Below are 24,985 nucleotides of genomic sequence, written 5' to 3'. Positions count from 1 at the left end.
CTTGAATCTTCTAATTCAGAGGAGCGAGTGCCAACCACTGAGCCACAGATGCAGATCTGACAGGTTGGGAAGGACAGGTGAAGCTGGTCTCTGGGTGTGAGAATTGGTGTTAGCAGGGGAAGCTGACACTGTTAAAATTCTGCAACTGGGATATAATTTACTTCCACTAATTTATCTATAACGTACAACTTTACAACAGACCCTTAGATCTCAACAGCTTGTGCTGGTGTTTATGTTCCAATGAGCTTCCTCCCACTCTTTTACACCCAACTCTATCAGCCTCATGGGCTGCGTCCAATGCCTGTATGTCCTTCCTCAGATAAGCTGCGGAAAACTAGCCATGGTATCCCTGTTATGGTGCTGACTAGCAAAAAGTTGCCATAAGACTGTTGTTTCTTTAGGGAGAGGCACCTGGTGGTTGTTAGACCTGAAGGTCACCACATCTCAGGCAAGGGGAGAGGTTGAGAAGGAGAGTCTCTTATGGTAACCTCAGGTGGTGTAGGAACTGAACCCACATTGTTGGCATTACTCTGCATTTCAAGCTTGCCATCCAATCAATTGAGCTCAAAATAAGGGGAAGCAGATTTAGGACGGAGTTGAGGAGGAACTTCTTCATCCAAAGGGTTTGGAATCTGCGGAATTCCCTGCCCAGTGAAGCACTTGAGGCTACCTCATTGAATGTTTTTAAGGTAAATATAGATATATTTTTGAACAGTAAAGGAATTAAGGGGTATGGTAGCGGGAGGGTGAGTGGAGCTGAGTCCACAAAAAGATTAGCCATGATCTTATTGAGTAGCGGAGCAGGCTTGAGGGGCCAGATGGCCTACTCCTGCTCCTAGTTCTTACGTTCTTATGTTCTAACCAACTCCTGGTATAATTTTATCAAACCTCCCTACTTCTATTTTTCATTCCCTTTGAGATAAAGGCTAACATTCAATTTCCTTCTCTATTAGCCACTGAACTGGGATGCAAGGATTCATGAACAAGGACTCCCAAACCCCACTATTCTGTAGTTTTTCTCCATTTCAATAATATTCAACTCCTCTACCATCCCTGCCAAAGTGTACAGCTTCACATTTTGCCAAATGAAGTGCTCTGAGTGGATTTTGATAAGCGCTATATAAATCTGAATGTTTTCTCTTCCTCTGCATTGGTATTGGCTGAATTACTGAGTCTGCTTTTATCTCAGGTTTCCACTATCTGTTTTACTTTGGGGTTTATTTTTCTCTTGTCTGCTTTCTTTAGATTAATGGGCTTGCTTTTACACCTGTCATGGTGTGTTGTTCATTTGTAGATCATTAACTCTTAACAATTTCATGGGAAAAAAAGGTCTGATTCCATTTCTTGAATCATTTATATATCAATTTCTGTGAGAAACCAGAGCAATAATCTACTGATTTCTGAGGGGGAGATGACAATGCAACATTCTCAAGTCTCCTAAAGCTTAAAGATCTTTTATTCTTTGACTGAAAGCCTTTCTTTAGTTGCTCAGAGATTTTTGTGAAAGGATGGTCTATCAAACCGTTTAACAATTAATGCAAAGGTAATTGTTAAACGGTACACTTTGGAAGTAAAAACAAGGCAGCAGATTACTACCTGAATGGCAGTAAATTGGGGAAGGGAGTGCGCAGCTGGATCTGGGTGTCCTTGTGCACCAGTTGCTGAAGGTAGGTATACAGATGCAGCAGGTGGTAAAGAAGACAGATGGTATGTGGCCTTCACTGGGAGAGGTTTAGAGTACAGGAGCAGGGATGTGTTGTTGCAGTTATACAGGCCCTTGGTAAGGCAACAGCTAGAATATAGTGTGCAGTGTTGTCTCCTTTCCTGAGGAAGGATGATCTTGCTCTCGAGAGAGAGCAGCGAAGGTTTACCAGGCTGATTCCAGGGTTGGCAGGAATGATGAATGAGGAGAGATTGAGTAGGCTAGGAGTGTTTTCACTGGAGTTCAGACGAATGAGGGGAGATCTCAGAGACTTATAAAATTCTAATAGGACTAGACAGGATAGATGCAGGGAAGGTGTTCCCGATTAGGGTGAGTCCAGAACCAGGGCTCACAAACTGAAGATTTAGGACGGACATGAGGAGACATTTCTTTACCCAAAGAGTGGTGAGCCTGTGGGATTCATTACCACAGGAAGTAGTTGATGCCAAAACATTGAATGGATTCAACAGCTGCTAGATACAGCACTTGGGGTGAAAGAGGTCAAAGGTTATGGGGAGAAAGCAGGATCAGGCTATTGAGTTGGACGAGCAGCCATGATTGTGATGAATGGCAGAGCAGGCTCGAAGGGCTGAATGGCCTCCTCCTGCTCCTATCTTCTGTGTTTCTATGTTTCTACCCTGCTCACCTCAAGTCATGTCAATTTACACACTGAATCAGAGATTAGGAAATTAGATTTCTGCCTGACCTTCTGAATAGCATAAAATAAAGAAAGAAAGGGATGGAAAAGTTCAGCAGGTCGAGTGACAGCTTTGGAGAGAGAAACAGAGTTTGTGGATAAATGGTGGACTCACTGTGGCAGCAGATACATGGGAAGAGCACCACCTGCAAGTTCCCTTCCTTGCCACTTGGAATATACGTTCACTATCGCTGGGCCAAAATCATAGAACTCCCTCTCAAACAGCACTGTGCAGAAATACCGACACAACATGTAATGCAAAGGTTTAAGAAGGCTGCGCACTGCCTCCTTCTGAAGGACAACTAGAGACGGGCAATAAGTGCTGGCTCAGCCACACACTGTGAACAAATTAAAATTAATTTTCATTTATTAGTAACTTGCAGTTTATCCACCGGAATGTGGATCAATTTTCCAACCCAGTACCCCAGGGTAATGGGTTTACACCGAATTCAGCTGGTGAAGGTCTTGTCTTCTCTCCGAGATAATTGATAAGAAGCAGTACATTTTTTCCATCATTGATTTGAGTATATTGCAGATCGTCTCTCCTCACAACATTACATGCACACGAGCAGTTACAAATAATCACAGTTGCCAACACTTGAGGGCTGGGTTGTAGTTCCAGAACTTGGAGGTCAATCTCCTGAAGAAGGGCCTGTGCCCGAAACGTCGAATCTCCTGTTCCCTGGATGCTGCCTGACCTGCTGTGCTGTTCCAGCAATAAAGTTTCAACTTTGATCTCCAGCATCTGCAGACCTCACTTTCTCCTGGTCAATCTCCTGGGCATTGCTGGGGGTAAAAGACCAGGAGAAACACAATTAGAGTCATAGAGATATTCAGCACAGAAACAGACCCTCCGGTCCAACTCGTCCATGCTGACCAGATATCCTAAATTAATCTAGTCCTATTTGCCAGTATTTGGCCCATATCCCCCTAAACCCTTCCTATTCATATACCCATCCAAATGCCTCTTTAATGTTGCAATTGTACCAGCCTCCACCACTTCCTCTGGCAGCTCATTCCATACATGCTCTCCCCTCTGCATGAAAAAGTTACCCTTTAGGTCCCTTTTAAATTTTTCCCCTCTCACCTTAAACCTATGCCCTCTAGCTTTGGACTCCCCCACCTCAGGGAAAAGACTTTGCCTATTCATCCTATCGATGTCCCTCATAATTTTATAAACCTGTGTCAGGTTATCCCTAATACTCCAGGGAAAACAGCCCCAGCCTATTCAGCCTCTCCCTATAGCTCAAACCCTCCAATCCTGGCAACATCCTTGTAAATCTTTTCTGAAGCCTTTCAAGTTTCACAACATTCTTCCTATAGCACCAGAATTGCACACAGTATTCCAATTGTTAAAAATCACACAACACCAGGTTATAGTCTAACAGGTTTATTTGAAGTGCTAGTTTTCGTAGCACTGCTCCTTCATTAGGTAGCTGTGGACCTTCTCCATAGTTACCTGATGAAGGAGCAGTGCTCTGAAAGCTAGTACTTCCGAATAAACCTGTTGGACTATAACTTGGTGTTATGTGATATTTAACTTTGTCCACCCCAGTCGAACACTGGCACCTCCACATCATGTATTCTAACAGTGGCCTAACCAATATCCTGTACAGTCGCAACATGACCTCCCAACTCCTATACTCAATGCACTGACTAATAAAGGAAAGCATACCAAACACCTTCTTCACTATCCTATCTACCTGCGATTCCATTTTCAAGGAACTATGAACCTGCACTCCAAGGTCTCTTTGTTCAGCAACACTCCCCAAGGCCTTACCATTAAATGTAAATGTCCAGCCCTGATTTGCCTTTCCAAAATGCGGCACCTCGCATTTATCTAAATTAAACTCCATCTCCCACTCCTCAATGCACTGGCCTATCTAATTAAGATCCCATTCTACTCTGAGGTAATTAGTTCAGAAAGTATTGGATTTGGGGAAGTCAGTTGTTTGATTTGGCAGACAACAATTATCCATATGGAGAACAGAAAGTCTTCCTGCTTCCCACTTGGCTACAGGAGAAATACACCATGTGAGTGAACATGTCGCTTGGCCAAATTTCACCAACTTTGCGAACAGAACCTGTTACTGTTCATTTCTCTGTAATTTTTATCGCTTTGCTGCATCTTTGCATTTACTGTCCATTAAACCTGCTGCAGAAAGTTAATTCGGGCTTGCAATGTGACTCACTTATGCTTCCTTGAAGCTGAACATACTCATTAGCGGGGACCTACCCTTTTCAGGCATTGGGAACTGGTCCAGGCATTACACATTTCTTTTTAATTAAACAAATGCATTCGGGGTAACAGTTTCCTGATGCATTCTTCACAGCAAACCTTCAATTATTCAGAGTCCACTGATCAATCAGTCACTGATCAATCAATCACTGATCAATCAGTCATTTTTCTCACACAGTCTATGCTGTTGCTCCCTACGATATTTTGGCACTCTCGTGTCTGTCCTGATGAAAATATTTGACAGCTTCTCTCTTTTTCAGCAAAATTCAAGTTGTGCACTAACAAGCCACATTTCAAAAGTTCATTCCGGGAATTACTGATGTAAATACCATGTCTCACTAACTGTGGGTGACGGCCAATCAATCCTGTTCACCACTGAGTGAACCAATGGTTAATGTAATATTTAACTCCTTCAGTTTGGGAGTTGTTGGGAGACTGTAAAAATGCCAACATTTAAATCAAAACATTTGTAAACATTTCCTTTGTCTTTTAATTTCCTCTTCTGTCCTTGAGTTGACTCCTCGTTTTTAGCTAGTTGATAAATCTAATCCAGACTCGGGTTTCCAGCATCTGCAGTCCTCGTTTTTACCTAGTTGATAAATCTCTGACCTATCTTCCTTTCCACCTCTCCATTCCACCCTCCTCCCTGACCTATTACCTCCATCCCCACCCCCATTCACCTATTGTACTCTATGCTACTTTTTCCCCATCCCCACCCCCCTCTCATTTATCTCTCCACCCTGCATGCTCCCTGCCTCATTCCCGATGAAGGGCCTTCGCCCGAAACGTCAATTTTCCTGTTCCTTGGATGCTGCCTGACCTGCTGTGCTTTTCCAGCACCACTCTAATGCTTGACTAATTAAGCCTCCCTCTGTTCAATTTCTTCCATCCAGCCTTATTTGTGAAGTGAACAGTTCCATCATCCACAATATCCCAGATGCCCTCTTGCACTCGCTGCACCTTTATAAGCACACACGTTTCAGAAACTTGCAGGCAGTTAATATCTGAATATGCTCTTATAAACCTGACTTGTAGGTTGCACCACAATATGCCTCACCCTAAATGAATCTGGGACAGGAAGTACCTATCTCCCTGGAGACACAGCTTGCAGGAATAACAAGACATTGTCTGCTGTTCAATGAGTAAGTGAGGGGGGCCTGACTGTGTAATCTGCTTTCAGAGCTTCAGATGGAAAAGATAATTGAAGAAATTACGCAGGGCATTCGAGCGGTACAAACTGCATGGGCCAAATACCATAAACAGAACAATAAACTGAAATGAAATTAACACATTACTGCAGTAAAGAGGCAATAGAGCATTTAGACAACCGAATTAATCCTGTGGACACAACCAGTTTAAAAAGGTGCCTCTCATAAGTGTTAAAAATGCAATCACTCAAAATCACACTGCTTCAGAGATAATGAACAGTTGAAATAATGCCTTGAAGTCAACACAATCACTGGGGAATTGTATGTATAAAATCTCCCAGTTTCCAAAGCTTTGTGCCATCAGTGGCACCAACCTTACAAATCAGGATGTGAACATTTTTTCTCCACTAGGAGCAGTTCAATATTACAAATTCAGGACCAATGGTCACTCAATATCATCCCTCCAAACTAGTGATCTCTACCCTGAACACGGGTGGCAGATGCATGAGAACACCACCCCCTTGAAGTTCCGCTCTAACCACTCACCATCCTGACTTGGAAATGCATTGCTATTTTTTCACTGTCACTGGGTCAAAATTCTGGAATTCTCCCCCTTGCAGCATTGTGGGTCTGCCCACTGCTGGACTGCAGCGGTTCAAGAAGGCACCACCTTCTCAAGGATGACCAGGGAATGGGCAATAAATGTCTGATCTGCATTTCAATTAAATTATGGCTGATCTGTATTTTAACTCAAACTATACGACATTGGTTCCATGCCACTTAATATCCTTATCTAACAAAAATCAATACAATAAATGGATGAATGAATTAGCTTTATTGTTACGTGCACTCAAATGAGTGGAGCAAAAACTTTGCAATGTCAGCATTTATGGCACCATCTTAGGTACAGTTACTTAAGTATTTGGTACAAAATTGGATGAATAAAAAATAATCTAATCTAATCTAAAATAAAAGTCCTGCATAAGAATAAAAAGAAAAAAAAGTATTCAATTTAGTCTTTTGACCCCAGTCCGTGCCAGCACCTAGCCCTCAGACCGCACTGGGCTTCAAAACACACAGCCTTACCTCCTGTCCACAGGGGCTGTGTCTCCCTGTGAGTAGGCAGAAGTGGGGACTGCAGATGCTGGAGATCAGAGTCAAGATTAGAGTGGTGCTGGAAAAGCACAGCAGGTCAGGCAGCATCCGAGGAGCAGGAAAATTCGACATTTCGGGCAAGAGCCCTTCATCAGGAATGAGGCTGGGTGCCTCAGGGGTGGAGAGATAAATGGGAAGGGAGGGGCTGGGGAGAAGGTATCTAAGAGTGCAATAGGTGGATGGAGGTGGGGGTGAAGGTGATAGGTCGAAGAGGAGGGTGGAGCGGATAGGTGGCAAGGAAGATTGACAGGTAGGACAGGTCATGAGAGTGGTGCTGAGCTGGAAGGTTGGAACTGGGGTAAGGTGGGAGGAGGGGAAATGAGGAAACTGGTGAAATCCACATTGATGCCCTGAGGTTGAAGGGTCCCGAGTCGGAAGATAAAGCGTTCTTCCTCCAGGCATCGGGTGGTAAGTGAGTGGCGATGGAGAAGGCCCAGGACCTGCATGTCCTTGGCAGTGTGGGAGGGGGAGTTGAAATGTTCAGCAATGGGGCGGTGGGGTTGATTGGTGCGGGTGTCCCGGAGATGTTTTCTGAAGCTGTTCTCCCTGTGACTGCCTGTTCTGAGACTATCCTTCCCCAGCTGCCTCTGAGATTTCAAATTATCAATTAACTCCACATCAGCGTTTCAACAGCGGAAAAAATTCCCGATTTCCATTACAGTTTGTGTGAAGAAAAGCTTTTTGGCATCGTTCTGTGAATCCATGACCACACGTTAACCAAAAGGCCATCAGAGATTGAATTATGCCAAGTGCCTCCACTGTCAGCAGTGTTTGTACTTTACTGGTATTTGCAGCAAGGTCTTCCCCCAACACAACAATCTCCTGCACTTTGGAAGAAAGGATTACTGCAGATGCTGGAATCTGTACTGAAAACAACAAATGCTGGAGATCACAGTGGTCAGGCAGGCAGCATCCATGGTGAGAGAGAGCAAGGTACCATTTCCAGTCTCGATAACTCTTCGTCGGAGCTGAAGTCTGAAAAGTTACCATGAATGACATGTGAGTCAGGTTCTTGCACTCATTCTGTTCTCATTCCCCTTGATCTAGACTTCCTGACCTACTCAACATTATCTCCCTGAACAAATCTTCAAATCATTTTCAATTAGATCTTCAATTATAGCACCACTTCATCTTCCATCTTCAAAGGGAAGACAGGAGAGTAGGCCTGTGGTGTGGTGGTAATGTTCCTTAACTAGGTCTGAGTTCAAATCCCACAGGCCACATGGTGTTCCATAACATGTCTGAAAAGGATGATTACACTAAAGTACAACCTGATTTTGTGCAATCTCCCTTTGTAGTTTAACCTCATGATTATGAGGCTGATACTGCTGAGGAACTGTCCCGGCACTCGCTCACCTTAAAATAAATTCCCCTCACTTAGTCCGCCGGAAGCACTAAATTCATTCTTGATTGGATCCACATGTCATTTGTATATTTCATTAACCTCCATTTATAGAGTGTCTTTAAAATTACGAAACAGCCCAAGCACTTAAAATAAAATGACAGCAAGGTGAGTCACATAACGAGAAATTCGATCAGGCAACAACAATGTCAGTGAAGGAGGCAAATTTTAAGCAGCATCTTAAGGAGGAAAGTAAGTTAAAAAGGTTCAGAACTGTAGGGAGAGAATTTGTAGGAAAGTAGAATATAGAAGCAGGAGTAGACCATTCAGCCCTTCAAGCCTATCCACCATTTAATATGCTGCTCCTACTTTCTCCCCAGACCCTTCGGTCCCTTTTGCCCTAAGAACTATACCTAACTATAACTTTTGAAAACATTCAATGCCACAGACCTCCAGAACTTTGGATCCAGGCAACTTTAGGCATTAATGGTAAAGCAATGTCAACGGAAAAAAGCCTTTTCTACACATTTATGCCATTGGATTGTTGGTAGAGACATGGACATTACTCACTATGGTGAGTAATATCTTGTCTTCATGACATACTATGGCTCCTCGACCACCAGTGGCTGCTGTGCACATTTGATCCCTTCTGACTGATTCTTATCCAAACCATTAGTGAGGGCTCCATCCAGAACAGTATTCCAGAAGCAACAATCAATGTGATGAAATCTCTGCTGCTGCAGTCTATTTTGTTGGTTGGGAGATGAAGTGGTCCTCGATTTTTCTCTGTTCAATATCTCATTTGTTTTGATGTTTGTGCTTGTTGTGAATCTCAATATTTGGATGTTATTGTCTAGATATTGCACAGGGTCAGATTGAGAGGAGCAGAAATAGTTGTATAATTAGATTGACTAAGTTGCATGTAATTGCCTGACAAAGCCATTTTAAAAAATACATTCAAGGTATGTAGGCATCGCTGACTTGGCCAGCATTCATTACGCATCCTTATTCACACTTGAGAGGGTGTCGGTGAGCTGCTGCAGTCCATTTGGTGGGGGTGCACACACAACACCATCAGACAGACAATCCAGAATTGTGATCCTGAAGGAACGGTGATATATTTCCAAGTGCTGATGACGAATGGGTTGGAGAGGAGCTTGCGGGTGGCGGTGATCCCATGGATCTGCTGTCATTGTAGTTTGGGAAGGACCTTTGGTGAATTTCTGCCAGGAATCTTAAAGATGCTGGATATAGGCTTGCTCACTGCGCTGGAAAATTCGTTTTCAGATATTTCGTCACTACACTAGGTAACATCTTCAATGAGACTCCGAATGAAGTACAGGTGGTGGAGCCCACTTTCTATTTATATGTTTGGGTTTCCTTGGGTTGATGATGTCATTTCCTGTGTTGACATCATTTCCTGTGGTGATGTCATTTCCTGGTCTTTTTCTCAGAGGGTGCTAAATGGAATCCAAGTCAATGTGTTTATTGATAGAATGCCATACTTCTAGGAATTCTCATGCAAGCCTCTGATTGGCTTGTCCTAGGATGGATGTGTTGTCCCAGTTGAAGTGGTGTCTTTCCTCATCCGTATGTAAGGATACTAGTGAGAGTGGGTCATGTCTTTTTGTGGCTAGTTGATGTTCATGTGTCCTGGTGGCTAGTTTTCTGCCTGTTTGTCCAATGTAGTTTCTGTTACAGTTCTTGCAAGGTATTTTGTAAATAAAATTAGCTTTTCTTGTTGCTTCACTTTGACTGGAAGCATGGCATTCCAAGATCTCTATCAACAAACGCACTGACTTGGAGCCCATCTACCACCCCCTGAGAAAAAGAATAGGAAATGACATCACCATAGTAAATGATGTCACCAAAGGAAATGACATCACCAAAAAGGAAACCCAAACCTATACATGGAAAGCAGGCTACACCACCAGTGCTTCATTCGGAGGATCACTGATGATGTTACCTAGTATTGACAAAATGTCTGAAAATGAACTTTCCAGCTCAGTGAGCAAATCAACATCCAGAACCTCAACCTGAGCTATAAATCTTCTCAAAACTTGCTAATCTTATAGATGGTCTACTCTGTTGCTACAATGCTTTGTTGGTGGTGGGAGTGGGTGTTTGTGGATATGATGCTATTAATGCTATTAATTAGGCTGCATTGTCATTAATAGCATCATGCTTCCTGAGTGCTGTTGGAGCTGCACCCATGCAGGCAATTGGACAGTACTTCATCACCCTTCTGACCTGTGCCTTGTAGATGGTGGACAGACTTAGTGGAGTCAGAAAGTGAGCTATTCACTGCAGTATTCCTAGCCTCTGACCTGCTCGTGCAGCCATTGTACTTATATGGCTAGTCCAGTTCAGTTTTTCTGGTCAATGATAAACTCCAGGTTGTTGATTGCAAAGAGTTCAGTAATGGAAATGCCATTGAATGTCAAGGAGCAATTCTTTCTTGTTGGAGATTTGGCATTTGTCTGATACAAGTATTAATCGCTATTTTTCAGCCCGAGCCTGGATATTGTCCGAGTCTTGCTGCCTTTAATCATGAACTGCGTCAGTATCTAAGGGGAGACAAATGATTCTGAACACTGTGCAATGATGGCAAATATCCCTATTTCTGACTTTATGATGGAGGGAAAGTCACTGTTGATGACATCTTCCATCACTTTACTGATGATCGAGAGTAGAGATAGGATGACAATTGATTAGATGTCCTGGTTTAACATATAGGACATATCTGGGCAATTTTGCACATTGTTGGTTAGACACCAGTGTTGCAGCTGGCCTGGAACAGCTTGGCTAGGGGAACGGAAGATTCTGGAGAGCACATCTTCAGTGTCATTGCTGGAATGTTGTCAGGGCCCATAGCCTTTGTGATATCCAGTCCTTCCACCATTTCTTGATATCATGTGAGTGGATGGAATTGACTGGATGCTGGGAACTTTGGAGAAGGCCAAGAAAGATCATCCATTTCTGGCTGAAGATTCTTGCCAATGCTTCAACCTTATCTGTTGTACCATCATTAAGGATGGCAATATTTGTGGAACTTCCTCCTCCAGTGAGTTGTTTAATTTTACAACAGGACAGGATTTGGCAGCACTGTAGAGCTTAGATCTGATCCATTGGCTGTGAGATTTCCTCTGTCGCTTGTTGCTTATGGTGCAAATAGCCCTGTGTTGTAGTTTCACCAGGTTGACACCTCATTTTCAGGTATGCCTGATGCTGCTCCTGGCATGCCCTCCTGCATTCCCCATTGAACCACGGTTGATAGTAATGGTAAAGTGGGGGGGGAGTTATACCAGGCCATGAGGTTACAGATGATGCTGGAGTATAATTCTGCTGCTGCTGATGGCCCACAGCACTTCATAGATTTAGATTAGATTACTTACAGTGTGGAAACAGGCCCTTCAGCCCAATAAATCCACACTGACCCTCTGAAGAGCAACCCACCCAGACTCATTCCCCTACATTTACCCCTTCACCTAACACTACGGGCAATTTAGCATGGCCAACTCACCTGACCTGCACATTTTTGGACTGTGGGAGGAAACCGGAGCACCCGGAGGAAACCCACGCAGACACGGGGAGAATGTGCAAACTCCACACAGACAGTTGCCCGAGGCGGGAATTGAACCCTGGTCTCTGGCGCTGTGAGGCAGCAGTGCTAACCACTGTGCCACCGTGCCACCCATCTGTTTAAAGTCTGTCCCATTTGGCATGGTGATAGTGTCATACACCAATGCACCATCCCAAACCCTGGGCTTACAAAGGGATTTATAAATAGGGCATAATATACAAAAGTCAAAAGAGTTTGCTAATTCTATTTAAAATTGTTTGACCCCAACGTAACTATGGATCCAATTCTGGAGATGGATGTGAGAAGGAAGGTTAAAGGGGAGGGTAGGACTAATGGATCAAAAGAAAGGGGAAACACCAGACTCCATGATTTCTCTCATTGGCCTTCGCACCCAAGCTCTTGTTGGCCTTTGGTGAACCTTTCCCTGCAGATACAAGGCCCATTCTTTGGCAGTCAATTGAAAGCCAGCAGCTCTGTTGGATGGTGATGCCACGGGGGTGGGGTGATGACTGCTGGTACTTCACCCTTCTGAGGGCATGTATCATTACTGGATCCAGGACAGAGGGGAGTGATTGAAGGAGAGTGAGTCATTCACAAGGAACTGCGATTGTGGTGGTGGGGGGGGGTGATGCTGTAGCATTCTGTAGCAAAGTCAGAATGATAGCTCTCTGAAGTCCACTTTTCCAATGCAAGCTCCCTTGAGGCGGTATTCAAGATTCACACACCTTCTCAACATAGACGTTATTAGGGTAGGGGCAGGAAAGTAATGGGATCCCTACTCACCATTCTCTAACTTAATCAAATGCTTTCTGCACTCTCAAGCCGACCATATCTAACCCTAGTCTTCAACCAGCTTCTCCAACCAACAGAAATAGTTTTTCTTTTGTTACATGAGACTTAGACACATGGATGACCCAAGGATCATAAGGCAGGATTCTTTATTCCACTGGCATCAGAGCATTACAAACAGGAAAGGAAATTAAGGATGAATGTGGAATTATTTACAGTAATTACATGGAATGAGCCTACAGGTTACATTTGGCAGAGGAATTCCTTTGTCTGTTTTTGACCCCTTAAAATCAGCCCTCCCTCCACCAAAGATACCCATTTTTCTATTCGGCAATGCCAGCTGCCTTCCCTGTCAAACCTTAATTATTTCCCTCATTAATGTTTTAGATATTCTCTGCCATTCTTTATATTCTGACCAATTGACTTACCTTCCATTCATCATTGCTGAAAGCAGCAATCAATAGGCCTGTGGCATGAGGATTGTCTTTGAATCAACCGTTAAAGAGGTTAGCAGGTGTTTGTGAAAAGAAAATCATGTAAAACTAATATATTTGAGATTTTTCAACAAGAAACTTGTGCCGTGGATAAAGGAGACTCTGTAGATGTATTGCACTTGCATTGCCAAAAAACATTTGACAAAGTTCCATGTAAAAGGTGATTACACAAAGTAGGAGTTCATGGCGTAGCGGGCAATACATTAGCTTAGACAGAAGACGGTGGCACAGTGGCACAGTGGTTAGCACTGCTGCTTCGCAGCGCCAGAGACCCGGGTTCAATTCCCGACTCAGGCGACTGACTGTGTAGAGTTTGCACGTTCTCCCCTTGTCTGCGTGGGTTTCCTCCGGGTGCTCCGGTTTCCTCCCACACTCCAAAGATGTGCAAGTCAGGTGAATTGGCCATGCTAAATTGCCCGTAGTGTTAGGTAAAGGGGTAAATGTAGGGGTATGGGTGGGTTACGCTTCGGCGGGTCGATGTGGACTTGTTGGGCCGAAGGGCCTGTTTCCACACTGTAAGTAATCTAAAGACAGGCTGGCTGGCAGAAAACAGAGGGCATGCAAAAATGAGTCTTTTTCTGGTAGGCAGGATGTGTTACACAGAGTACCCCAGCAGTCTGAGATGGCCCTCAGGTTTTTATAAAGTAAATCAGTTGTTCAGACGAGCTGTGAAAAGTCATGCAAGCTGCATTTATAGATGACACAAAGACAGGAAATTGTGTTGTGCAAAAGCTTAAGGAGGTTGCAGCCAGATATAAAATAAAATCTGAAAGAACTACAGATGCTGTCAATCAGAAACAAAACAGGAGTTGCTAGAAAAGCTCAGCAGATCTGGAGGCATCTGTGAAGAGAAATCAGATCTGAGGATGAGTCACTGGACCTGAAATATTAATTCTGATTTATTTTCACAGATGCTGCCAGACCTGCTGAGCTTTTTCAGAGCTAGAGGGCATACGTTTTGGGTGAGAGGGGAAAGATTTAAAACAGACCCAAGGGGCTACTTTTTCACACAAAAAGTGCTGCATGTATGGGATGAGCTGCCAGAGGAAGTGATGGAGGTTGATGCAACTACAGCATTTAAAAGACATATGGATTGGAAGGGTTTAGAGGGATATGGGCCAAATGCTGGCAAATGGGACTAGATTAGGTTAGGATACCTGGTCGGCATGGACGAGTTGGTCTGTTTCTGTGCTGTACATCTCTATGACTCTAATAAAAAGGTAGACTGTGAACGATTGCAGAATAGCAAGGTGTTCCAGTGCACAAGTCACAAAAATGTTACTACACAGGGGCAGGCATCAAGAAGGTGAAAGAATGCTGTCCTTTCTTATGAGAAGAATGGAACATAAAATAAGGAGTGTTTTTTATTCATTCACAGGATGCGGGTGCTGCTGGCTAGGTCAATGTTTATTGCCCATCCCCAATGACCCAGAGATCAGTTAAGAGTCAACAAGTTGCTGCGAGTCTGCAGTCACATGTAGGCCAGACCAGGTAAGGGTGATATCTTCCTTCCTTCATTAGTGAACTAGATTTTTTTCCCCAACAACCAACAATGAATTCGTGGTCATCGGTAGACCCTTTATTTCCATACTTTTAAAAATTGAATTCAAATTCAACATCTACCGTGGTAAGATTCAAAACCAGATCTACAGAACATTACCTGGATCTCTGAAATAACAATCTAGCAATAATGCCCCCAAGGCTTTCACCTCCCTCTATCCCTAATACTATGTGTAGTTTTGGTTTCTTTAGATTAGATTAGATTCCTTACAGTGTAGGCCCAGGCCCTTTCGCCCATCATGTCCACACTGACCCTCCAAAGAGTAACTCATCCAGACCCATTTCCCTCTGACTAATGCACCTAACACTATGAGTAACTTAGAATGGCCAATTCACCTGACCTGCATATCTTTGGACTGTGGGAGGAAACTGGAGCACCTGTAGGAAACCCACGCAGACACGGGGAGAATGTGCAAACTCCACACAGATAGTCACCCAAGTCAACTTTATTTAAAGACGGATGCAAGTGCATTGGAGGTTATCTACCTTGTGTCTTGAATGGAGAGGGTATTATCGGCAGCACCAATGAATTGCCAGTCTGTATGGCAGATGAATAACGCACACTGCTGGTAGCTGCCATTGTATAATTATTCACAAGATAATAATTAGATATGGACTGGGGAGGATAGGAGAACAAAGAAATAGAATCCTAATAGACAGACTAGAACTGGACATATCCTTGGTGTAGGTCTAAGGGGCTACATGCTTGCCATCCATTGATTGGGGCCCATTGTGCTCCAATGATACTAGACCAAGCTATTAATTTAATAGCTTTACCAAATGGCAGCACAATCAGAATGGGCTGAATATAGTTTCCTTCTGTGCTGTATCATTTGATGAGTTGTGGCTAAAAACAAATCCGGAGCAGCTGAAAGGACTGCAAAGCAAAGTCAGAGATGTTGTGAAAGGATAGAAATCAGTCAGCGTCAAACTGCACAGCTAGGCTGAATGGTCTCCTCCTGCTCCAATGGCTGATGACCTTGCTAGTCAAATCAGTGTGCAATTCTCCCATCCAATCAAAATGTCTGTGGTAATTTTTCATAGAATCCCTACAGTGTGAAAGCAGGCCATTTGACCTTGTGATCCTGTGAACAGCACCCCATCCAGACTCACTTCTATCCCATATTTTCCCATGACTAATCCACCTAACCTGCACATCCCTGGACACTATGCCACAATTTTCAATGGCCAATCCACCCTAACCTGCACATCCCTGGACTGTGGGAAGAAACCAGAGAACCAAAGGATGTAAACGCAGGGGAGAATATGCAAACTCCATACAGACAGTCACCTGAGGGTGGAATTGAACCCGGGTCCCTAGCACCATGAGGCAGCAATTCTAACCACTGAGCCACCATGCCACTCCTCTTACAGATGACACCCCACTGGAGACTCCATTTGGTGCAGTATATAAACAGCTTTGATTTGTTAAGGCATTTTTGAATACATTACCATTTGACTTCATCTTTGCTTACTTGTACCTTAACGTTTCCCAATATTGTGTAAGTCAGCTACATTTCCACTCTGCAGTGCATTACCCTGCAACCCCCCCCCCCCCCGCCTCCAAAATACTGCAATTTTGCTTCTAAACAGTCTTTTGGTGCAAGGATGCAGCATTGAGTTACATTTGTCGAGTTTGATAATTAAGGAACCCAGCAGCGAATCTATCACCTCAACTGAAACCTATCCCACTTCCTCATCCTGCATTACAGTCATTCTATTACTTCTGAATCACAGAAAAATCAATAGACTATTTACGCTGATACCCAGAATGACTCCAGTTAGCTTGGTGCTTTAAGTTCTAGCCTGCGGTACTTGAGCAGTGACAGATTTCAGAGTAAACGCCGTGAGTTAAGAATCACTCTGAAGCCACCATCAAAATGCCCTTTGTTGTGTGAGAGGTCAGGATTGCCTTCTCTGGAAGTTTATTGATACGGTCACACGCCTTTAACTACCCTGTCCCTAAACTCCCACCAATTATCACCTGAAAACATTCATCTTCCCAGGTTAATATCTTTGTCCACCAATTACAGGCACACCTTGACATGATTCAATGAGTCTTGATGTCAGTCAAACTAAGCTTTATTTCCAATCTCTAAAGCCATAATCACAAATATAGCCATAAAATGTTTCAAGAAAATTAAGGAAAATCACTTTCTTTTCCTGCAAAAATGATATATTTTTCCTGAGTTGGTCACAGCTGCTTCAAAGAGATGATTCCTCAATTCCAAGAACCTCCAGAACAGCAATGAATAAGGTCAGACTGAGACTCTAGTCCATCACAAGGGCACATGCATTGTTCACCCATTGTGCCATCGGCTGGTGGGCAGCATAGAGGCTAGGTGCACCCTCACCATGGGCAGTGTTGTTTTGGTTTAATAAGTTTACCTTAACTTTTGAAAGTTTATTCATAGAATCCCTAGAGTGTGAAACAGGCCCTTTGGCCCGACCAGTCCACACCGACCCTCTTAAGAGTAATCCACCCAGACCTATTCCCCTACCCTATTATTCTACATTTACCCCTGACTAATGCACCTAACCTATACATCCCTGAACGCTATTTAGTGTGGCCAATTCACCTAACCTGCACATCCTTGGATTGTGGGAGGAAACCCATGCAGACATTGGGAGTATGTACAAACTCCACACAGACAGTCATCAGAGGTTGGAATTGAACCGGGTCCCTGGCGCTGTGAGGCAGCAGTGCTGACCACTGAGTCATTATGCCCATTTATGTTTACTATTTGATTGTGTTTTTGTAACAAATAATTTCATTCACAGGATGTGGGTACGATTGGCTAGGTCAGGATTTACTGCCCACCCCTAATTGCTCAGGGGGCAGTTAAGAGTCAACTACATTGCTGTGGGTCTGAAGTCACATATGGGCCAGACCAGGAAAAAAACATCATATTTTCTTCCCTGAAGGATATTAGTGAACCAGAAGGGTTTTTCCTGGTGATCAGTTTCATGGTCATCATTACAATTTGTTGAATTTAAATTCCACCATCTGCCAGGACAGAATTCAAATCCATGTTCCCAGGACATTGCCTGGGTCTCTGGATCAATTGTTTGCGATAATGCCACTTGGGCATTATCTCCCCTCTAAAGAGATGCAGTTATTTCTCTATCCGAACAGTGGAACTACTTGTGGATCTGGCTTCCAATCCAATCAATGATTGTCAGTTGTACCTGGCCAATGAAAGAATGAGTGTCAGCAATCCTAGGTGGACCGTGTCAGCAGATGCTGTTTGCTGGATCAATACACCAATCCTGAACATCTTCTTGTGGATCAATCAATGATGATGGGTTTTAGCGCACAATAAATAATAAGCATTCATTTCCATAGAAAATTGCCCTAATTAAATAAACTCCATCAGATAGAAAGGTCTTATAGGTTTTGTTAACAATGCACAAATTATCTTCACTGCATTGGAAGTGGCATGTTGATGGGAAACAACGACATGACTAGAAAGCAAGTTGCACATGAAGCTAACCGAAGAAGAATTAAAATAAATAATTGGAAGTAGGCATATCAATCCAAGAAGTGACAAGAGGTCTGCATAACTCCAACATTTTTTTGATAAAGTATTATGAGAATTCCTATTTGAATACAAAGATCACTTAGCTTCCTTTTCACATTTAATTAGAAAGGTCACAAATGACAGAGTGTGCAAAGGCAAATTGCATTTATATAGCGGTAAAAGGACAGGCCCAAGCTGCTTCATGGAGAATTGATAAATGGAATTTGACACTTAGCCACAAAGGCTTGATTGAAGAGGCAGTTTACAAAGAGCTTCTTCTGTGAGACTAGAGAGGCAATGAGATTTCAGGAGGGAATTCCAAATCTTAGGGCCCAGACAACTGGAGTCACGGCCTAAAATATTGGAGGAGTAAAAATTGAAAGAGGTCAGAATTGTTGGAGTGTAGAGAGCTTAGAGGTTATGCATGGCTAGAGGATTATACGGAAATAGGGAGGAAGAGGCCATAAAGTGATTTGAAAACATTTTAACAATTGCGACATCGACAAACTGGGAGCCAGTGTAAGTGAGCAAAGGGGAGATTTTTGGTATAAGTTGGAATTCAAGCAGAGAGTTGTCAACAAATCCAGCTTTGAAGGTGAAGATGAGAGTGCCAGGTGGGATACCACCTACTGAGAATTGGAATCCGATAGATGTGCTGAGTCAAAAAGAATGATTTTGTCAAAGCTTTTCATCCTGCACTCAGCAGAACAGTCGGCAAGAAATATAAATTCAAAGAGAAAGCTAACATATATACTTGATGAGAAGACAGTGTTGGTTGATTGGCAAGTGAACTCCGATGGGTAGAAGGGTTTTCATGGAGAATACACCAATTAATGACAATTGACAGTTAACTGCCAGGCTTTGTTGCAAATTTTAAAGAAGGCAGGCTATTCCTGTTTGGTCAAGATATTACCGGGTGAATGGCAGCCAGTTATTTTGTTGTTGAACAGATGCAGTGCATGTACATGTTCTTTCTGTCTACATAGTTCCCTGTGTATTAATATATATATAGTTTCTGATGCATGCAAGGGAAGCACTCAACTAATAGTCTTTAAGACACAGGGGTTGTGGGCTTCTAATTGGCTGGCAACTTCTGGCAACCCATGACATTAATGTTGAGGCCCGTGATTGGCAGAGAAAGATGCCCACATTTACCTGTCAGCTCTTAACAAGCTGATTGATGGGTGATCAGGTGGGATTTCCAGGTAGTGGGGAAGGGGGCATGGGTTGTTAACAGCACCCTTGCCCACCATCATCCCTTCATTTAGTCCCAAGAAGGGAAAAATTATGTTATTTGAGCTTGTCATCTATTTTGTATGTTACTACAAATGGAAAGTCTTTTAAAGAGAAAAGACAAAGTGTTGATCAACAAAACTGGCTGCATGTTGCTGGAAGCTTTATAAAAGTGTTAGCTCTAATATCTCAAACCAAATCACGAGGAACAGTGTCCATGACCTTCCCTGCAAGACAAGACCAAGAAGTGAGCAGAGAGCAGCAGCAATCTTTATATGTGGCCATCTTTGACCTCACAAAACCTTTCCCCTCTCAGTGGGAAGGATTACACAATGCTCTTCCCAAGGTTAGCCACCACAGAAACTTGTTACCATCATTATGGGTGGCATGGTGGCTCAGTGGCTAGCACTACTGCCTCACAGCATCAGGGACCCAAGTTTCATTCCAGCCTCAGGCGACTGTCTGTGTGGAGTTTGCACATTCTCCCTGTGTTTGCATGGATTTCCTCCGGGTGCTCTGGTTTCCTCCCACAATCCAAAGATGTGCAGGTTAGGGTGGATTGGTCATGCTAAATTAACCCACAGTGTTCAGGGATATGCAGGCCTGGTGTGTTCGCCATAGGAAATGCAGGGATATGGGAATAGTGGGTCAGGGTAGAATGCTTTTTGGAAGGATGGTGTGGACTCAATGGGGGCGAGTGTCCTGCTTCCATACTATAGTGATTCTATGATCTCCTTGCTGCGCAACAACATGCAAACTGTGATTCTCACCGACAGCTCCACCACAGACCCGATTCTTCTGCAAACAGGGATCAAGCAAGGCTGTGTCATTGCAACAGTGATGTTCCTTGGTGTAACACTCCACACCATATCCATGAAGCTTCCAACAGGAGTGCCACAATCTATGGGATGAGTGGGGAAGTGCTCAGGCTGTGTCGTCATCAACCCGTAGCCATCGAGTCATACACGCTTTGGTCCAAACGGTCTATGCCAACCATAATGTCAAACTAATCTGGTCCCACCTACCTGCTCCTGGCCCATATCCCTCCAAACCTTTCCTATTTATGTACTTATACAAATATCTTTTCAACCTTGTAACTGTGCGCACATCCACCACTTCGTCATAGTCATAGAGACAGCACAGAAACAGACCCTTTGGTTCAACTTGTCCGTGCCGACCACATATACTAAATTAATCTAGTCCCATTTGCTAGCACTTGGCCCATATCCCTCTAACCCCTTCCTATTCATATACCCATCAAGTTGCCTTTTAAATGTTGTAATTGTACCAGCCTCCACCACTTCCTCTGGGAGCTCATTCCATACAGCGGCACCCTCTCTGTGAAAAAGTTGCCCCTTGGGTCCCTTTTAAATCTTTTCCCTTTCACCCTAAACCTATTCTCTCTAGCTCTGGACTTCCACACACCAGGGAAGAGACTTTGTCTATTTACCTTATCCATGCCCCTCATGATTTTATAGACCTCGATAAGGTTATCACTCAGTCCCTGGTGCTCCAAGGAAAACAGCCCCAGCCTATTAAGATTCTCACTGTAACTCAAACCCTCCAACCCTGGCAACATTCTTGTAAAATCTTTTCTGCACTCCAATGTCCAGAAATACTTGAACTCAAACCGCAAAGGCCAGTAACTGGAAGCTCATTCCACATGCAAACCACCCTCTGTGTAAAAGATTTGCCCCCATGTCTTTTATAAATCTCTCTCCTCTCAGTTTAAAAGTGTGCCCCCTGGGCATGAAATCCCCCATCCTAGGGAAAAGGCAACTCCCATTAACACTATCTATACCCCTCATTATTTTATAAACTTCTATCAGGTCACCTCTCAACCTCCTGTGCTCCAGTGGAAATGGTCCCAGCCTTCCTTTATAACTCAAACATTCCAGACCCAGCAACATCCTGGTAAATCTCTTCTGAATCCTCTCGAGCTTAATAATATCCTTACTGTAACTGGGGACACAGAACTGGTCACAGTATTCCAGAAGAGACCTGATGAATGTCCTGTACAACCTCAACATGACATCCCTACTCCTATACTCAAAGGACTGAGCAATGAAGGCACGCATGCCAAATGCCTTTTCAACCCCCCACCCCGTCGTCTATATATGATGCAAACTTTGAAGAATTATGTACCTGAACCCCGAGGACTCTCTTCTACAATATGACTCAAGGTCCTACCAAAGTCAGTATTTAAGCTGCAGAGCACAGATTGTTTGTGTGTGCGTGCATGTGGGCGGAAGGATGGAAGTGTGCGTGCGTGTGCGCGCATGTGGGCTGGAGGAAGGAAGTATGTGTGCGTGCATGTGCGTGCATGTGGGCAGGAGGGTGGAAGTGTGTGTGCATGTGTGCGCATCCGTGTGGGCGGGAGGAAGGAAGTGTGTGTGCGTGTGTGTGCGCGCATGTGAGCAGGAGGAAGGAAGTGTGTGTGCGTGCATGTGCGTGCATGTGGGCGGGAGGGTGGAAGTGTGCGTGCGTGTGTGTGCGGGCAAGTGGGCGGGAGGGGGAATGTGTGTGTGTGCGTGTGTGTATATGTGGGTAGGAGGGGGGAAGTGTGTGTATATGTGTGGGCAGGAGGAAGGAAGTACGTGTGCGTGCGTGCATGTGGGTGGGAGAGGGAATGTGTGTGTCATGCATGTGGGCAGGAGGGGGAAGTGTGTGTGCGTATGTGTGCGTGCATGTGGGCGGGAGGGGGAAGTGTGTGTGCGTGTGTGTGCGCGCATGTGGGCGGGAGGAAGGAAGTGTGTATGCGTGCATGTGGGTGGGAAGGGGAGGTGTGTGTGCATGCATGTGGGCGGGAGGGGGAAGTATGTGTGCGTATGTGTGCGTGCATGTGGGCGGGAGGGGGAAGTGTGTGTGCGTGTGTGTGCGCGCATGTGGGCGGGAGGAAGGAAGTGTGTATGCGTGCATGTGGGTGGGAAGGGGAGGTGTGTGTGCATGCATGTGGGCGGGAGGGGGAAGTATGTGTGCGTATGTGTGCGTGCATGTGGGCGGGAGGGGGAAGTGTGTGTGCGTGTGTGTGCGTGCATGTGGGCGGGAGGGGGAAGTGTGTGTGCGTGTGTGTGCGTGCATGTGGGCGGGAGGGTGGAAGTGTGTGTGCGTGTGTGTGCGCGCATGTGGGCGGGAGGGTGGAAGTGTGTGTGCGTGTGTGTGCGCGCATGTGGGCGGGAGGGTGGAAGTGTGTGTGCGTGTGTGTGCGTGCATGTGGGCGGGAGGGTGGAAGTGTGTGTGCGTATGTGTGCGTGCATGTGGGCGGGAGGGTGGAAGTGTGTGTGCGTGTGTGTGCGCGCATGTGGGCGGGAGGGTGGAAGTGTGTGTGCGTGTGTGTGCGTGCATGTGGGCGGGAGGGTGGAAGTGTGTGTGCGTATGTGTGCGTGCATGTGGGCGGGAGGGTGGAAGTGTGTGTGCGTGTGTGTGCGCGCATGTGGGCGGGAGGAAGGAAGTGTGTATGCGTGCATGTGGGTGGGAAGGGGAGGTGTGTGTGCATGCATGTGGACGAGAGGGGGGAGGTGTGTGTGCGTGTGTGTGTGCATGCATGTGGGCGGGAGGGGGAAGTATGTGTGCGTATGTGTGCGTGCATGTGGGCGGGAGGGGGAAGTGTGTGTGCGTGTGTGTGCGTGCATGTGGGCGGGAGGGTGGAAGTGTGTGTGCGTGTGTGTGCGTGCATGTGGGCGGGAGGGTGGAAGTGTGTGTGCGTGTGTGTGCGCGCATGTGGGCGGGAGGAAGGAAGTGTGTATGCGTGCATGTGGGTGGGAAGGGGAGGTGTGTGTGCATGCATGTGGACGAGAGGGGGGAGGTGTGTGTGCGTGTGTGTGTGCATGCATGTGGGCGGGAGGGGGAAGTGTGTGTGCGTGTGTGCATGCATGTGGGCGGGAGGGGGGACATGTATGCGTGTGTGTGTGCACATGTGGGTGGGAGGGGGGACGTGTGTGTGCATGTGGGCGGGGGGAAGTGTGTGTGCATGTGTGTGTGCGCATATGGGTGGGAGGAGGGAAGTGTGTGTGCGTGCGCATGTGAGCGGTAGGGGGGGAAGTGTGTGTGCGCATGTGGGTGGGAGGGGGAAGTGTGTGTGCGCATGTGGGTGGGAGGGGGGAAGTGTGTGTGCGCATGTGGGTGGGAGGAGGGAAGTGTGTGTGCGTGTGTGTGTGCGCATGTGGGTGGGAGGGGGGAAGTGTGTGTGCGTGTGTGTGTGCGCATGTAGGCTGGGGGGGAAGTGTGTGCGCCTGTGTGTGTGCGAATGTGGGTGGGAGGGGAAAGGTGTGTGTGCCCGTGTGTGTGTGCGCATGTGGGCGGGAGGGGGGAAGTGTGTATGTGCCTGTGTGTGTGTGCGCATGTGGGCGGGGGGGAAGAGTGTGTGCGTGTGTGTGCGCGCATGTGGGTGGGACGGGGGAAGTGTGCGTATGTGTGCACGTGCATGTGGCGGGGAGAGGGGAAGTGTGTGTGCGTGTGTGTGCGCATGTGGGTGGGGGGAAAGGGTGCGTATGTGTGCACGTGCATGTGGCTGGGAGGGGGGAAGTGTGTGTGCATGTGTGTGTGCGCATGTGGGCGGGAGGGGGGAAGTGTGTGTTCGTGTGTGTGCGCACATGTGGGTGGGAGGGGGAGGTGTGTGTGCGCGCATGTGGGCGGGAGGGGGAATGTGTGTGTTCGTGTGTGTGCGTGCATGTGGGCGGGAGGGGGGAAGTGTGTGTTCATGTGTGTGCGTGCATGTGGGTGGGGGGGAATGTGTGTGTTCGTGTGTGTGCGTGCATGTGGGCGGAAGGGGGAATGTGTGTGTTCGTGTGTGTGCGCGCATGTGGGCGGGAGGGGGAATGTGTGTGTTCGTGTGTGTGCGTGCATGTGGGCGGGAGGGGGGAAGTGTGTGTTCGTGTGTGTGCGTGCATGTGGGTGGGGGGGAATGTGTGTGTTCGTGTGTGTGCGCGCATGTGGGCGGAAGGGGGAATGTGTGTGTTCGTGTGTGTGCGCGCATGTGGGCGGGAGGGGGAATGTGTGTGTTCGTGTGTGTGCGTGCATGTGGGCGGGAGGGGGGAAGTGTGTGTTCGTGTGTGTGCGCGCATGTGGGCGGAAGGGGGAATGTGTGTGTTCGTGTGTGCGCGCATGTTGGCGGGAGGGGGGAAGTGTGTGTTCGTGTGTGTGCGCGCATGTGGGCGGGAGGGGGGGGTGTGTGTGCGCGCATGTGTGCGGGAGGGGGAATGTGTGTGTTCGTGTGTGTGCGTGCATGTGGGCGGAAGGGGGAATGTGTGTGTTCGTGTGTGCGCGCATGTGGGCGGAAGGGGGAATGTGTGTGTTCGTGTGTGCGCGCATGTTGGCGGGAGGGGGGAAGTGTGTGTTCGTGTGTGTGCGCGCATGTGGGCGGAAGGGGGAATGTGTGTGTTCGTGTGTGTGCGCGCATGTTGGCGGGAGGGGGGAAGTGTGTGTTCGTGTGTGTGCGCGCATGTGGGCGGAAGGGGGAATGTGTGTGTTCGTGTGTGTGCGCGCATGTTGGCGGGAGGGGGGAAGTGTGTGTTCGTGTGTGT

General features: G+C 46.0%; 1 long non-coding RNA gene across 1 annotated transcript in view; it reads right to left on the bottom strand.

Annotated features, from left to right (window-relative positions):
• Nucleotides 1–2,668: 2,668 nt before the first annotated feature.
• The window catches only part of LOC122539292 (uncharacterized), a 137,126-nt gene continuing 114,809 nt past the window's right edge, over nucleotides 2,669–24,985 (bottom strand). Inside the window, exon 3 of the long non-coding RNA XR_006309022.2 lies at nucleotides 2,669–3,185. This is a non-coding gene — a long non-coding RNA (uncharacterized LOC122539292). The remainder of the gene's footprint in view (nucleotides 3,186–24,985) is intronic.

Source organism: Chiloscyllium plagiosum, unplaced genomic scaffold (genome assembly GCF_037043375.1).
Source record: "Chiloscyllium plagiosum isolate Xiang-an unplaced genomic scaffold, Cpla_swu_hap1 HiC_scaffold_36, whole genome shotgun sequence".
Classification (NCBI taxonomy): Eukaryota; Metazoa; Chordata; class Chondrichthyes; order Orectolobiformes; family Hemiscylliidae; genus Chiloscyllium; species Chiloscyllium plagiosum.
Note: the sequence above shows the minus strand (reverse complement) of the source record. Positions and strands in the feature narration are given on the sequence as shown.